Source organism: Sapajus apella, unplaced genomic scaffold, assembly GCF_009761245.1.
Source record: "Sapajus apella isolate SASKATOON/1434 unplaced genomic scaffold, GSC_monkey_1.0 scaffold13, whole genome shotgun sequence".
Lineage (NCBI taxonomy): Eukaryota > Metazoa > Chordata > Mammalia > Primates > Cebidae > Sapajus > Sapajus apella.
In genome coordinates, this window is record NW_022436953.1 from 18,606,862 (window position 1) to 18,624,557 (window position 17,696).

General features: G+C 37.0%; 1 protein-coding gene and 1 long non-coding RNA gene across 10 annotated transcripts in view; both read left to right on the forward strand.

Annotated features, from left to right (window-relative positions):
* LOC116553669 overlaps positions 1-8,790 on the forward strand; it is a 9,235-nt gene extending 445 nt beyond the window's left edge. The window contains exons 2-3 of the long non-coding RNA XR_004269858.1: positions 2,718-2,722; positions 8,434-8,790. This is a non-coding gene — a long non-coding RNA (uncharacterized LOC116553669). The remainder of the gene's footprint in view (positions 1-2,717; positions 2,723-8,433) is intronic.
* Positions 1-17,696, forward strand: part of ATRNL1 (attractin like 1) — an 842,256-nt gene that overhangs the window by 213,041 nt on the left and 611,519 nt on the right. The window lies entirely within an intron of this gene.

Genomic DNA, 17,696 nt, shown 5'->3' on the forward strand with positions numbered 1-17,696 from the left:
AGCTCTTTCAGTTTTGATGATAGGGTGTCAATTTTAGATCTCTCCTTTCTTCTCATGTGGGCACTGATTGCTACATATTTTCCTCTAGAGACTGCTTTAAATGTGTCCCAGAGATTCTGGTATGTTGTGTCTTCATTCTTGTTGGTTTCGAAGAACGTCTTTATTTCTGCCTTAATTTCATTGTTTACCCAGTCAACATTCAAGAGCAAGTTGTTGAGTTTCCATGAGGCTGTGCGGTTCTGAGTTAGTTTCTGAATTCTGAGTTCTAACTTGATTGCACTGTGGTCTGAGAGACTGTTTGTTGTGATTTCCGTTCTTTTGCATTTGCTGAGGAGTAATTTGCTTCCAATTATGTGGTCAATTTTAGAGTAGGCGTGATGTGGTGCTGAGAAGAATGTATATTCTGTGGATTTGGGGTGGAGAGTTCTGTAAATGTCTATTAGGTTTGCTTGGTCCAGGTCTGAGTTCAAGTCCTGGATATCCTTGTTAATTTTCTGTCTAGTTGATCTGTCTAATATTGACAATGGGGTGTTAAAGTCTCCCACTATAATTGTATGGGAGTCTAAGTCTCTTTGTAAGTCATTAACATCTTGCATTATGTATCTGGGTCCGCCTGAAACGGGCGACAAAACAGAAAGGATCGTTAGCTCTTCTTATTGCATTGATCCTTTTACCATTATGTAGTGTCCTTTTTGTCTCTTTTGATCTTTGTTGCTTTAAAGTCTATTTTATCAGAGACAAGAATTGCAACTCCTGCTTTTTTTTACTCTCCATTTGCTTGGTAAATCTTCCTCCATTTCTTTACTTTGAGCCTTTGTGTATCCTTGCATGTGAGATGGGTTTGCTGGATACAGCACACTGACGGGTTTTGTCTTTTTATCCAATTTGCCAGTCTGTGTCTTTGGATTAGGACATTTAGTCCATTTACTTTTAGGGTTAATGTTGTTATGTGTGAATTTGATACTGCCATTTTAATGCTAGCTGGCTGTTTTGCTTATTAGTTGATATAAATTCTTCATTGTGTTGATGCTGTTTACCATTTGGTTTGTTTTTGGAGTGGCTGGTACTGGTTGTTCCTTTCTATGTGTAGAGCCTCTTTCAGAGCTCTTGTAAAGCAGGCTTGGTGGTGATGAAATCTCTGAGTACTTGCTTGTTCGCAAAGGATTTTATTTTTTCCTTCACTTATGAAGCTTAGTTTGGCTGGATATGTAATTATGGGTTGAAAGTTATCTTCTTTTAGGATGTTGAATATTAGCCCCACTCTCTTCTTTCTTGTAGGGTTTCTGCTGAGAGATCTGCTGTGAGTCTGATGGGCTTCCCTTTGTGTGTAACCTGACCTTTCTCTCTGGCTGCGCTTAGCATTTTCTCCTTCATTTCAACCTTGGTGAATCTGAGGATTATGTGCCTTGGGGTTGCTCTTCTTGACGAATATCTTTGTGCTGTTCTCTCTATTTCCTGGACTTGAATATTGGCCTGCCTTGCTAGGTTGGGGAAGTTTTCCTGGATAATATCCTGAAGAGTATTTTCCAGCTTGGATTCATTCTCTTCGTCACATTCAGGTACACCTATCAAACGTAGATTAGGTCTTTTCACATAGTCCCACATTTCTTGGAGACTTTGTTCATTCCTTTTTACCCCTTTTTCTCTAATCTAGCCTTCTCGTTTTATTTCATTGAGTTGATCTTCGACCTTTGATATCCTTTCTTCTGCTTGGTCAATTCGGCTGTTGAAACTTGTGCATGCTTCATGAAGTTCTCGTGTTGTGTTTTAGCTCCATCAATTCACTTATATTCCTTTCCATGTTGTCCATTCTCGTTAGCATTTCACCAAATCTTTTTTCCAGGTTCTTAGTTTCTTTGCATTGGGTTAGAACATGTTCTTTTAGCTCACGGAAGTTCCTTATTACCCACCTTCTGAAGTCTGATTCTGCCATTTCATCACACTCATTCTCTATCCAATCTTGTTCCCTTGCTGGTAAGGAGTTGTGAACCCTTGCAGGAGGAGAGGTGTTCTGGTTTCGGGTGTTTTCATCCTTTTTGCGCTGGTTTCTTCCCATCTTTGTGGGTTTATCCACCTGTCGTCTTTGTAGTTGCTGACTTTCAGATTGGGTCTCTGAGTGGACGTCCAATTTGTTGATAATGAAGTTATTTCTGTTTCTTAGTTTTCCTTCTAACAGTTGGCCCCTCTGCTGTAGGGCTGCTGAGGTCCACTCCAGGCCCTGCTTGCCTGGGGATCACCTGCAGCAGCTGCAGAACAGTAACGATTGCTACCAGTTTCTTTTTCTGCTATCTTTGTCCCAGAAGGATACCCGCTAATGTCAGTCTGATCTCTCCTTTATGAGGTGACTCTGGATATATGGGGGTCAGGGAGCTGCTTGAAGAGACAGTCTGTCCTTTACATGAGCTCATGTGCTGAGTTGTAAGCTCCATTTTTCATTCAGGGCTGCTGGACAGGTGCGTTTGGGTCTGCTGCAGTAGAACTCATGAACACTTTTTTTTTCCCCAGGTGCTCTGTCCCAGGGAGTTAGGGCATTATTTCTGAGTTTCCATTGTGCTGCTGCCTTTTTTTTTCCCCCCAGGGCTGCCCTGCACAGCAATGAGGCAGCCTAGTCACTGTCCGCCTGCAGAGGCTTTGCCGAACTGCTGTGGGCTCCACCCAGCTGTTGTGTGAACTTCCCTGCAGTCCTGTTTATATGGGTGTAGTTAGAACTGTCTCAGCTTTGGTGGCCCACCTCTGTAATGGCGGACTCTCACTGTAATGGCAGGTTGCCTTGGCAATGGCAGGCTGCCTCAGCAATGGTGGACGCCCCTCCACCACAGAGCTAGACCGTCCTGGGTTCAGCTGTGCTTGCTGTCAAACTCTCAATCCAAAGAGTTTCTGATTGCTCTGATCACCTGGCTCCTTGCCTCAGAAGCTTTTGTTTTTTAGTTGAATGGTTGACTCTCCCAGGTGTTTCAGTAGCCTGTTGAAAAGGCGCCGGGGTCTATGTGATTTCCCCTATGGTGACTCACTGCAATGCTGCTGAGATTCGTGGGGCTTTTTTGTTTGTTTGTTTTTGCCCGGGAATCTCCTGGCCTGGCTCCCTGTTTCAAACCCCCTGTTAGTCAGATGAATTGGTGACTGCGCCTTCCCAGGGCTCCAATTGCCAGCTAAGAGGGCACCCGGACCAGTGTATTTTGTATGGAGAACTGCTGTGCGGGGGCCCCACAAAGCAGCCACGCAGGCCAAAACAGCCACAGTGACCGAAATCGCTGTGCTGCGCGCTGGCGACCCATGGGGCTTCTCCCCCTGGGAATCTCCTGGTCTGTGGGCAATAAAAATCCATCTGAAAATGTGGCATCCACTCACACTCTGTGCTTTCACTGGGAGCTGCAATCCTGCACTGTTCCTAAACAGCCATCTTGGATCCGGATTTGGTATTTTCTTCTACTCATTTTGGTTTGCTCTTCCTTTTCTATTCTTTCAGATGCATCATTAGATTATTTGAAGCTTTTCCTCTTTTTTGATGTAGGCATTTATAGCTAGATACTTCTCTATTAATACTGCTTTTGCTATATCCCATAGGTTTTAGTATGTTGTGTTTCCATCATCATTTGTTTCAAGAAAATTTTCAGTTTCCTTCTTAATTTCTTCAGTGACCCTCTGGTCCTTCAGGAGCATATTGTTTAATTTCCATGTATTTGTAAATTCTTCTTGTTACTAATTTCTAATTTTATTCCATTGTGGTCATAGTCAATGCTTTATATTATTTCAGTTGTTTTTGAATGTTTTACAACTTGTTATGTGACCTAACATATGGTCTATACTTGAGAGTTATCTATGTGATTAGGAAAATAATGTGTATTCTGCAATTTTGGATGAAATTTTCTATAAATATCTGTTAGATCTATTTGGTCTATCGTGCAGATTAAGCCTCATGTTTCTTTGTTGATTTTTTGGGAGACCTGTCCAATGCTGAAAGTGTGGTGTTGAAATCTCCAACTGTTATTGTATTGGGGCCTATCTCTCTCTTTACCTCTAATAATATTTGTTTTATATATCTGGGTACTTCATTGTTATATTTTCTTGCTGAATTGAGGCATTTATCATCATACAGTGACTTTCTTTGTCTATTATTTTGTTTTTTGTCTTGAAATCCATTTTGTCTGATGTTAAGTATAGCTATTCCTATTCTTTTTTGGCCTCCATTTGCAAGGAATATCTTTTTCAATTCCTTTATTTGTAGCCTATGTGTGTTTTTATTGGTAAAGTGTGTTTCTTGGCAACAGATTATTGAGTCTTTTTTTTAATCCAAACTTTTGATTGGAGATTTAGTCCATTTATTTTCAAAGCTACTATTGATAAATAAGGACTTACTCCTGCCATTTTATTTTTTGTTTTCTGGTTGTTTTGTGTTCTTCTCTTCTTTTCTTTTTTTTTTTTTTTTCCTTTCTATCTTCCAGTTTCAACAACTTGAAACTGTTTACATAAACAAACAAAAAGAAAGCTAATAAAAACTTTAACTTCCTCCCCCCTTTAACTTCATCTCCCTGCTTTTTAACTTTTTGCTCTTTGTATTTATATCTTATTTTACTGTCAACATCTTGAAAAGTTGTTATTATTTTTGAGTGGTTCATTGTTAGTCTTTCTACATAGGAAAAGAGTAGTTTACTCACCACAGTTACAGTGTTATAATATTCTGTGTTTTTATGTGTACTTACTGTTACCAGTGAGTTTTTTTGCTTTCAGGTGATTAATTCTTGCTGATTAATGTCATTTTTTTCTGTTTGAAGTACTCCCTTTAGCTTTTCTTTTAGGACAGTTCTGGTACTGATGTAATCATTCAACTTTTGTTTGTCTAGGAAAGTATTTCTTTTTCATGTTTGTAGGATATATAGATATATATACATTTCAAATATATACATTTCAGGATATATATACATTTCAAAAGTTGTTTTCCTTCAGCACTTTAAATATGTCATGCCACTGTACCGTGGCCTGTAAAGTTTCCACTGAACAGTCTGCTGCCGGATGTATTGGTGCTCCATTATATGTTATTTGTTGCTTTTCCCTTGCTGCTTTTAGGATCCTTTCTTTATTCTTGATCTTTGAGATGTGATTGATTATTAAACGCCTTGATGTAGTCTTTGCTGGGTTTAATTCTGTTTGATGTTCTCTAACCTTCTTATACTTTGATATTGATATATTTCTCTAATTGGAAAGCTCTGTGTTGTTATCCCTTTGAATAAACTTACCCCTATCTCTTTTACTTCTTTCTTTTTAAGGCCACAAACTCTTAGATTTATACTTTTGTAGCTATCTCTAAATTCCGTAGGTGTGCTTCACTGTTTTTTATTTTTTTCTTTTGTCTTTTCTGACAGTATATTTTCAAAGGGCCTGTTTTAAAGCTCATTAATTTTTTATTCTGCTTGATTAATTCTGCTATTAAAAGACTGCTGATATGTTTATCCATATGCCAATTACATTTTTCAGCTGTAGAATTTCCCCTTAATTCTTTTTAATTATTTCAGCCTCTTTGTTATGTTCATCTAATAGAATTCTCAATTTCTTCTCTTATCTTGCATTTATTTAAGTTTCCTTGACACAGGTATTTTAATTTCTCTGTTTGAAAGGTCACATATCTCTGTGTCTCGAGAATTGGTTCCTGGTAGCTTATCTGTTTCATTTGTTGAGGTCATGTTTTCCTGGATGGTGTTGATACTAGTAGATGTTCTTTAGTATCTGGACATTGATAAAGTTAGATATTTATTGTAGTCCTCACTGTCTAGGCTTGTTTGTACTTGTCCTTCTTGGGAAGGCTTTCTAGATATTTGAAAGGACTTGAATGTTATGGTATTAGTTGTATCTGCTATAGAGGGGACTCTAAGCCCAGTAACACTTTATTTACAAACTTATAGAGGTACTGCCATGATGGTCTTGGACAAGATCGGGGAGAATTCTGGATTACCATGCGAGACTGTTATTCTCTTCCCTTATTTTCTCCCAAACAAACAGAGTCTCTCTCTTTGTCCTGGGCTACTTAAAGCTGGGAGTGGGGTGACAAAAGTACCCCTGTGGCCATCACCAGTATGGCTGTGCTGGTCAGACATGAAGCTAGCACAGCATTGGATCTTACCTACAACCTGCTGTATCCACTCACTGGTTACTGCCTGTGTTCACTTAAGGTCCTGGGGCTCTACAATCAGCAGGTGGCAAAGCCAGCCAGGCTTGTGTTCTTCCCTTCTGGATGACGAGTTCCCCCAGGCCCCTGGTGGATCCATGCGTGCTGTACAGGAGTTAGGGGCTAGAGTTAAAAACCTTAGAAGTCCACTTAGTGTTCTATTGTACATTGACTGAGCTGGCACTCAAACCACAAGACACAGTCCTTCCCACTCTTACCTCCCCTTTCCAAAGGCAGAGTAGCCTCACTTCATGGCCACTGCCATCAAAGGCCACGGGGAGTACTGCTAGACTACAGCTGATGATTCCTTAAGGCCCAACGGCTTTTAAATAAGTTTATGAAGAATGCTGTGTGGCGTGGGACTCACTTTTCAGGGGAGTTGGCTCACCTCCGGTCTAGGGTAGGCTCATGAATGTCATTCAAAAGTCAAGTCCTAGAATTGGGGACCCCAAGAGCCCACTTGGTGCTCCATCCACCTGTGGCTTTATTAGTTCCTAAGGTACAAGACAAAGTCCCATTCACTTTTCCCTCTGCTTTTCTTAAGCAGAAGAGTTTTGCCCTGTAGCCACCACAGCTGGTAAGGTGCTGAGTTTCACCTGTAGCCAGCAAGTCTCAGAGGCTCACCTAAGACCCTCAACATAGTAATTGGGTATTGGTGCTGAATATTCAGGACCTAAGTACTCTTCAATTAACAGGTGATGAATGCTTCCAGGACTGGGTCCTTACCTTCAAGTCAGTAGGTTCCTTTCTGGCCAAGATGTGTCTAGAAATGTCATCTGGAAACTAAGACCTGGAAGAAGGGCCTCATCATTGTGGCTGGTGCCCTCAAGACAAAGTCCTCTCCGCTTTTCCCACACCTCTCCTCAGGTGGAAGTTAAGGGTCTCTTTTGGAACCACAATTTTTGCAGTCTGGGCTTAGAGGAGAGGTGATACCAGCACTCCCTTAGTCACTCCATCTGCTATCCCAGCAGGTACTATGCCCCACGGGTTTATTGTTTCTAGGCCCAGTTCAGCACTAGGACTTGCCTAAGAGTTGCAGTCCTTATGGCCTAGACTGCCTTTCAAGGTTATTTAGAGACTCAGAACATTTTAGCCCTTGGTGGTGAGGTTAGTGGGAACTGAGTTCAGACTGCTAGGATTGGCCTTTTTCCTTTGTCTAGTGCTGGTTTAGATGTTCCCTCTCCTAGGCGGGTGTCCCCTGAGTTTTGTTCAGTTCTCCTTTCTACTACAACAGTGAGTTCAGTCCTTCACGATTGCTATTCTCTCCCTCCTTTAATGCTCAGAGATAATCTCCGCACCATGCTGTTGCTGCAGAGAGGTGGGAGAAGGGTGATGTTGGCTGAGACTTTTTAAAAAAATCACTTCAGTGCCTCTTTCAGTGATAGAAGTTAACACCAGGTACTATGAGTGCTCACCTGATTTTTAGTTTTATGAAGGTGCTTTTTCTGTTTAGATAGTTGTTAAATTGATGTCCCTTTTGGGGGAGGGGGACATCAATTGTCTCTTGTTAACTTCTATCACTGAAAGAGGCACTGAAGTGATAGTAGTAGAATCTTCTATTTCACTATCATGCTTTGCCTCTCTCTCACCTTTATCTATTTCTTAAACATTTTCATTGCCCCAAAAGGACACTGTACTCATCAAGCAGTCATCCCAGCCCCTGGCAACCACTAATCTGCTTTCTGTCTGTATGAATTTACTTATATTCTTGATATTTCATATAAATTAAATCATACAATATGTAACATCTTTGGACTTGCATCTTTCACTAGGTGTAATGTTTTTGATGTTCATTCTTATTGTAGCAAGTATCAGTAATTAATACCTTTTTACAGCTGAATAATACTGTGATTTTGATTTCCATTTCCTTAATGACTAAATATTGAGTATCTTTTGATGTGCTTTCTGATCATTGTATGCTTAATTTGGAGAAATATGTATTCAAGTACTTTGCCTGTTTAAAAATATATTTGTTTTCTTAAATTTTGGAAAAATATACATAATATAAAATTAGGAACTAATAAAGCCACAGGTGGATGGAGCACCAAGTGGGCTCTTGAACCATTTTAATCATTTTTAAGTATACGGTTTAGTGGCATTAAGGACATGTACACTGTTTGCCACCATCATCTTCATTCTTCTTCAAAACTTTTTAATCTTGTACATCTGAAACTCTATACCCATTAAATAATAGCTACCCACTTTCCCCACCTCCTTCCAGACCCTAAGAGCCACCATTCTACTTTCTGTTTCTGTGAATATGATGGCTATAGATACCTCATGTGAGTGGAATCATGCAATTTTTGTCCTTTGGTGACTGGCTTATTTCTCTTAGCATAATGCCTTCAAGGTTCATTCATGTTATAGCATGTATCAGACTGTCTTTCCTCTTTAAGATCAAATAATATTTCATCATGTATTAGTACAATCACAATGTTTTGCAACTGTTACCTTTATCCAGTTCTTACATACATCATATTTTGTCATTTATTAATTGATGGATGCATGAGTTGCTTCTAACGTTCTGCTGTTGTAAATAATACTGCTAAGAATATGGCTTACAAATATCTTTTTGAGTATGTCTTTTCATATGCTTATTAAATATTTCTTTATCTTCCTTGGAGAAATGTCTATTCAAATATTTTGCTCATTTTATTGTTTGGGCTTTTCTTTTTGCTGTTGAATTGTAAAAATTCTATATATCTTCTAAATACAAGGCTCATATCAGATATATGATTTGTGAGTATTTTCTGCCATTCTGTGTGTTGTCTTTATTGATGGTATCCTTTAAAACACAAAAGTAGCCATCTTGATGGTTTAATTTATCTATTTTTTGTAATTTTGTTGCTTATATTTTTGGTGCCATATCTATGAATCCATTGCCATATGGAACATCACAATGATTTTTTTTTTTTACCAGCATAGGCAAAGGAATATATGAATGACTAATATAGCTACAAAATGTTTTAAATCATTATGGCAAGTTTTATTATTCTTATAGGCAGAGTGCTTTTAGGAATATATTCCCCTCTAGGGATGATAATTCTCTGCTAGGTTGAAGACTAGTTTAGTTATTTCACATTAATTTTTTGTTACTGACATTATACATTTGACAAGCCAAAGTACAACGCAATGAAAAATTAAATAGAGTGAATAATAGATGCCTATTGTATTCACTGTTATAGTTTCTCTGGTGGTTTATGAAGTTTTTAAATAATTCTTAAGAGTTTCTGTGTTTCTTAAAGTTGACAGGATAATATTTTGCTGTCTATGACTTTTATATGATGATGTGATATGTAAAAGTAATTTTTCTTTTTTAAGGCCACATTATCTACCTAATAATAAACAACATGTCACATCTGATGAATTATTTTAATGTAGTAATGTCTAAATTCAATTTATAAAACATGGAAATTAAAAATTTGTTACTATTTTTTCATTTATAGTTTATTGGGAAAAGTTCAGTTTTAAAACTAGTAAATATACTTATTAAAATTCAAAGAGCAGAACTGAAGAAGATAGAGATACAAAAAAAAAACCCCTTTAAAAAATCAACAAATCTAGGAGCTGACTTTTTGAAAAGATCAACAAAATATACTGCTAGCCAGACTAATAGAAAAGAGAGAAGAATCAAATAGATGCAATAAAAAACGATAAAGGGGACATCACCATGATTCCACAGGAATGCAAACTACCATCAGAGATTACTACAAACAACTCTATGCACAAAACCCAGTAAATCTGGAAGAAATGGATAAATTCCTGGACACTTGCATCCTCCCAAGCCTAAACCAGGAAGAAGTTGAAACCCTGAATAGACCAATAACAAGGGCTGAAGTTGAGGCAGCAATTAATAGCCTACCAACTAAAAAAAGCCCAGGTCCAGACAGATTTACAACTGAATTCTACCAGATGTACAAAGAGGAGCTGGTACCGTTCCTTCTGAAACTATTCCAAACAACACAAAAAGAGGGAATCCTCCCCAACTCATTTTATGAGACCAACATTATCCTAATACCAAAACTGGGCAGAGACACAAGTGAAAAAGAAAACTTCAGGCCAATATCCATGATAAACATTGATGCAAAATCTTCAATAAAATACTGGCAAACAGAATGCAACAGCAAATCAAAAAGCTTATTCATCATGATCAAGTAGGCTTCATCCCAGTGATGCAAGGCTGGTTCAATACATGAAACTCTATAAACATAATCCATCACATAAACAGAACCAAAGACAAAGATCACATGATTATCTCAATAGATGCAGAAAAGGCCTTCAACAAAATTCAACAGCCCTTTATGCTAAAAACCCTCAATAACCTAGGTATTGATGGAACATATCACAAAATAATAAAAGCTATTTATGACAAACCCACAGCCAATATCATACTGAACGGGCAAAAACTGGAAGCATTCCCTTTGAAATCTGACACAAGACAAGGATGCCTTCTCTCATCACTCTTATTCAATATAGTATTGGAAGTTCTAGTCAGAGCAATCAGTCAAGAAAAAGAAATAAAGAGTATTCAATTAGGAACAGAGAAAGCCAAATTGTCTCTATTTGCAGATGACATGATTGTTTATTTAGAAAACCCCATCGTCTTAGCCCAAAATCTCCTGAAACTGCTAAGCAAAATTTCAGCAAAGTCTCAGGATATAAAATCAACGTGCAGAAATCAGAAGTATTTCTATACACCAATAACAGACAGAGAGCCAAATCAAAAGTGAACTCCCATTCACAATTGCTACAAAGAGAATAAAATACCTAGGAATACAAATAACAAAGAATGTAAAGGACCTCTTCAAGGAGAACTACAAACCACTGCTCAATGAAATAAGAGAGGACACAGACAGATGGAAAAACATTCCATGTTCATGATTGGGAAGAATCAACATCGTGAAAATGGCCATATTGCTCAAAGCAATTTATAGATTCAATGCTATCCCCATCAAGCTTCCAATGACCTTCACAGAATTGGAAAAAACTACTTGAAACATCATATGGAACCAACAGAGAGCCCACATAGCCTAAGCAATCCTAAGCAAAAAGAAGGAAGCTGGAGGCATCATGCTGCCTGACTTCAAACTATACTACAAGGCTACAGTAATCAAAACAGCATGGTACTGGTACTGAAACAGAGATATAGACCAATGGAACAGAACAGAGGCCTCAGAAGCAACACCACACATCTACAATCATCTGATCTTTGACAAACATGATAAAAACAAGCAATGGGGAAAGGATTCCCTGTTTAATAAATGATGTTGGCAAAACTGGCTAGCAATGTGCAGGGAGCAGAAACTGGACCCATTCCTGACACCTTACACTAAAATTAACTCCAGATAGATTAAAGATCTAAACATAAGATCTAATACCATTAAACCCTAGAAGAAAACCTAGGCAAAACCATTCAGGACATAGGCATAGACAAAGACTTTATGGCTAAAATGCCAAAAGCAATGGCAACAAAAGCCAAAATGGACAAATGGGACCTAATTTAACTCCAGAGCTTCTGTACAGCAAAGAAAACAATCATTAGAGTCAACCGGCAACCAACAGAATCGGAAAAATTGTTTGCAATCTACCCATCTGACAAAGGGCTAATATCCAGAAGCTACAAAGAACAAAAACAGATTTACAAGAAAAAAACAAACAAGCCCATTCAAAAATGGGCAAAGGATATGAACATACACTTAACAAAAGAAGACATATGAGGCCAACAAACATATGAAAAATGCTCATCATCACTGGTTATTAGAGAAATGGAAATCAAAATCATATTGATTTACCATTTCATACCAATTAGAATGGCAATCATTAAAAAATCTGGAGACAACAGATGCTGGAGAGGATGTGGAGAAATAGGAACACTTTTACATGGTTGGTGAGAGTGCAAATTAGTGCATCCATTGTGGAATACAGTGTGGCAATTCCTCAAGGACCTAGAAATAGAAATTCCATTTGACCCAGCAATCCCATTATGGGGTATATACCCAATGAATTATAAATTGTTCTATTATAAAGACACATGCACACATATGTTCATTGCGGCACTGTTTACAATAGCAAAGACCTGGAACCAACCCAAATGTCCATCAGCAATAGACTGGATAAAGCATGGAATACTATGCAGCCATAAAAAATGATGAGTTCATGTCCTTCATAGGGACACGGATGAATCTGGAAAACCATCATTCTCAGCAAACTGAGAACACAAGAACACAAAAACACAAGAACAGAAAATCAAACACTGCATGGTATCACTCATAGGTGGGTGTTGAACAATTAGAACACGTGGACACAGAGAGGGGAGCATCACACACTGCAGTCAGTTGGGGGGACCAGGGGAGGGACTGCGGGGGGTGGGGAGGGATAACGTGGGGAGAAATACCAGATATAGGTGATGGGGGGAGGAAGGCAGCAAACCACCTTGCCATGTGTGTACCTATGCAACAATCCTGCATGATCTGCACATGTACCCCAGAACCTAAAGTGCAATTAAAAAAAATTCAAAGTCCGTGCCAATATTAAGGGGAAGTAGGAAATAAATTTATATTTGAATGGCAAGGCTTTAAACATACCACAGCATGTGTATCATTTTAAAAATTGAACCTAATAAAACAAATCTAACATTGTAAATTATTATTGTATTATGGCTAGTCAGTTATATAATTAACTATTAAAATGTTTTATTATTAAAACTTTATAATGTTCAGGAAGATTCTCTGATTAAAAACTTGGCTTTGGATATGTATATATAATATTTATTTGTATGTGTATATGTATACTGTATTTATATGTGTATGTAATCTTTGTGGCTATGGAAAAGTATAACAGTGTTAAATCTTTGAGCTTTGGAATCATACCTCTTGAGTCTATATGCTGCCAATGCCACTGTAACCTTGGATAATTATTTAACTTTTAATTTAATTTAATTTTTTGAGATAGAGTCTTACTCTGTCGCCTAGGAGTGGAGGTTGTGTGACCTTGGCTCACTGCAACCTCAGCCTCCTGGGTTCAAGGAATTCTCCTACCTCAGCCTCCCTAGTAGCTGGGACTACAGGGGCGTGACACCACACCCATCTAATTTTTGTATTTTTAGTAGAGACGGGGTTTCTCCATGTTAGCCAGGCTGGTCCCGAACTCCTGACCTCAGGTAATCTACATGCCTTGGCTTCCCAAAGTGCTGGGATTATAGATGTGAGCCACCACTCCTGGCCTATTTAACTTTTGAGTGTCTTAGTTTTCTCATCTGCAAAATACAGCTAGTTTAATTTATGGTATAATAGTAAGTCTTAAATGTGGTACTTTATATGTTAAATAACATATGTTCCTGGCAAATGTAACTCCCTAATCCTAGCTATGATTGTGGTATAATTATTACCATTCATAACATCAATAAGTTTAGTATTTTGATAAAAATATATGATTCAAACTTTTATGGCAGTATTATTTTTGTCGTTTTATTTCCAATCTGACTTTTAAACTGTAGTTTAATGTATACTTGTATTAAATGATCAAATCTGGGTAATTGAGATATCTATAACTTCAGACATTTATCATTTCTTTGCGTTGTGAACATTCCAAGTCTACTCTTCAGGATATTTTGATATAACAATAAATAATTTTAAACTATACTCACTTTATTATGCTGTAGAGCACTAGATCTTATTCCGTCTTTCTAACTGTATTTTTATACCTACTAACCACTCCTATTTATCCTCACCTCCTCATTAGTGTTCACAGCCTCTAGTAACCACCATTTCATTCACTACCTCCTGGAGATCAATTTTTTTTAGCTCCCACTTGAGAGTGAGAAACATGTGTTATTTGTTTTCTGTACCTGGCTTATTTCACCTAACATAATGTTCTCTAGTTCTATCAATGTTGTTGCATATCACAGGATTTCATTCTTTTAGTGGTGGAATAATGTTTCATTTGTGTATGTATACCACATTTTTTTTTCATCTTTCATCTGTTGAGGGATACCTACACTGATTCCTATTGCAAATAATGCTGCAATAAACATGGGCATGGAGATACTTCTTTTATATACTGATTTTCCTTCTTTGGGATATATGCTCCATAGTGGAATTTCTGGATCATAAGTAGTTCTGTTTGTAGTTTTTTGAGGAACTTCCATAAACCTCCATGCTATTTTCCATAGTGGCTGTACTAATTTACATCCTGAACAACAGTGTATGAGAGCTTTCCCCTTTTTCTGCATCCTCATCAGCATTTGCTCTGTTCTGTCTTTGGGATAAAAGCCATTTTAACTGGGGTGAGGTGATAATGTCTCATTGCGGTTTTGGTTTGCATTTCCCTGATTATTACTGATGCATTTTTGAAATAAATCTGTTGGCCATTTTAAAATCTTCTTTTGAGAAATGTCTGTTCAGGTCTTTAGCCCAGTATTTTAAATTGTATTATTATTATTATGCTATTGAGTTGTTTGAGCTCCTTATGCGTTGTAGTTATTAATCCCTTGTCATATGAGTTGTTTGCAAATACTTTCTCCCATTCTATGGGTTTTCTGTTTACTTTGTTGATTGCTTTGCAGAAACATTTTAGCTTGATGTGATCCCATTTTTTCAATATTGCTTTGAGTACCTGTGATTTAGAGATCTTACTCTTTTTTTTTTTTTTTTTTTTTTGAGACGGAGTTTCGCTCTTGTTACCCAGGATGGAGTGCAATGGCGCGATCTCGGCTCACTGCAACCTCCACCTCCCGGGTTCAGGCAATTCTCCTGCCCCAGCCTCCTGAGTCGCTGGGATTACAGGCACGCGCCACCATGCCCAGCTAATTTTTTGTATTTTTAGTAGAGACGGGGTTTCACCATGTTGACCAGGATGGTCTCGATCTCTTGACCTTGTGATCCACCCACCTCGGCCTCCCACAGTGCTGGGATTACAGGCTTGAGCCACTGCGCCCGGCCGCGATCTTACTCTTAAGAAATCTTTGCCCAGATCAACATTCTGTAGAATTTCCTCAATGTTTTCTTCTAGTAGTTTCAAGGTTTCAGGTTTTATGTTTAAGTTTTTAATCTATTTTCTTTTAATTTTTATATATCTTGAGAGTTAGGGGGTCTAGTTTCATTCTTCTGTATATGGATATCCTTTTCTGAGCACCATTTATTGAGAGACTATTCTTGCCCTAGCATATGTTCTTGACAACTTCTTTGAAAATGAGTTGTTTGTAAGTGTGTGGGTTTATTTCTGGGCTCTCTATTGTATTGGACTATTTGTCTGTCTTTATGCCAGCATCATGCTGTTTTATTTACTGGATAGCTGTAGACCATAATTTGAAGTCAGGTAATATGCTGCCTCCAGCTTTGTTCTTTTTGGTCAAGATTGCTTTGGCTATTTGAGTCTTTTATGGTTGGATATGAATTTTAGGATTTTTTTCCCATTTCTGAGAAGAATGTCATTGGTATTTTGATAGGGAGTGCATTTAATCTGTAGATCCCTTTGGGTTGTACGGATATTTTAACAATATTCTTCCAGTTTATGAACATGACATGTATATTTCCTTTTCTTGTGTCCTTTTCAATTTCTTTCATCAATGTTTTATAGTTTTCATCGTAGAGATCTTTTGCTACTTTGGTTCCATTTATTTTATTTGCAGCTATTTTAAATGGGATTAATTTTTTGGTTTCTTTTTCAGATTGCTTTCTGTTGCCATACAGAAATGTTACTGAATTTATATGTCAATTTAGTATCCTGCAACTCTACCAAATTTGTTTATCAATCTTAGTAGGTTTTTGGAGGACTCTTTAGGTTTTTTGAAATATAAGATTATATCATCTGTAAACAACGATAATTTTACTTCCACCTTTCCTGTTTGGATGCTCTTTATTTCTTTCTCTTGTCTAATTGCTCTGTCTAGGACTTCCAGTAGTAAGTTTAATAAAAGTGGTGAAAGTGGGCATCTTTGTTGTGTTCCAGATCTTAGAGGAAAGGCTTTCAGTTTTTCCCTATTCAGTATGATGCTAGTGGTGGATTTTTTATATATGACCTTTGTTGTTTTAGTTTTCTATCCCTAGTTTTTTAAGTATTTATTTAATCATTAAGGCACATTGAGTTTCATTGAATGCTTTTTCAACCATTGAAATGATTTTTGACCTTTATTTTGTTACATATTGTAGCAAAATATGCTATATTTGGTTAAATGTGATATGATGTATCACATTTATTGATTTGTATGTTGAGCTATCCTTGCACCCCTGGGATGAATCTTACTTCATTATGATGAATGATCTTCTTAATATGTTGTTGAATTCAGTTTGCTGAATTTTGTTATGGATTTTTGCATCTTGTTCATCAGTGATGCTGGCCTGTAATTTTCTTTTCTTCCTCTTCTTCTTTTGTGTGTGTGTGTGTGTGTGTGTGTGTGTGTGTGTGTGTGTGTCTTTGTCTAGTTTTGGTATCAGGATAATGCTGGCCTGATAGGATGAATTTGAGAGTATTCTCTCATCCTTGATTTTGTACAACAGATTGGGTAGAATTTATATTAGTTCTTCTGTAATAATATATAGAGTTCAACAGTGAAACTATCTGATATTAGGCTTTTCTTTGATGGGAGTCTTTATTATTGCTTCCATTTCATAACTTGCTATTGGGCTGTTTAGTTTTTCTATTTCTTCATGGTTCAATTTTGGTAGTGTATGTATTTAGGAATTTATACATGTCTCCTAGGTTTTACAATTTATTGAGATATAGTTGCTTATCATAGTCTCTAATGATTATTTGAATTGTAGTGTCTTCTTTTTCATTTCTTATTTATGTTCATCTTCCCTCTTTTTTTCTTAGTGTAGCTAAAAGCTAGTAAATTTTAGTTTACTTTTTTCCCAAACAACTTTTCCTTTTGTTGATCTCTTATATATATTTTTGTCTATAATTTATTCATTTGTGCTCTAGTCTTTATTAGTTCTTCCCTTCTCCTAATTATGGGATTAGCTTGTTCTTGCTTTTTTATTTTCTAAGATGCACTATTTGGTCTTTTTATTTGAAATCTTTCTTCTTTTTTGATGTAGGCAGTATTGTTTTTGTGGTGTCACATAGGTTTTGGTACGTTGTGACTCTATTTTTATTTGTTTCAAGCCGTTGTAATGTTTCATTCTTAATTTCTTAACTGATATTGAATGTTTTAATTCCCCAGCAGCATATTGTTTCATTTCCATGTATTTGTATAGTTTCCAAAGTTTGATTATTCATTTCTAGTTAATTCCACTGTCATTAGAAAAAATACTTGATATTATTTTGACATGTAATAATTTGTTGAGAGTTGATTTTCCTGGCCTAAGAGATGACCTGTCCTCAAAAATATTCCATGTGCTGATGAGAAGAATGTATATTCTTCACCTGTTGGATGAAATGTACTTTAAATGATCATTAGGTCAATTTGGTCTATACTACATATTAAGTCTAATGTTGCTTTGTTGATTTTCTATTTATTTTTTATTTTTATTTTTTTTACATGCTGAACATTTTATTAATGTTAAGTTTAAAAGCTTTACATTTGGGTTACACTAAG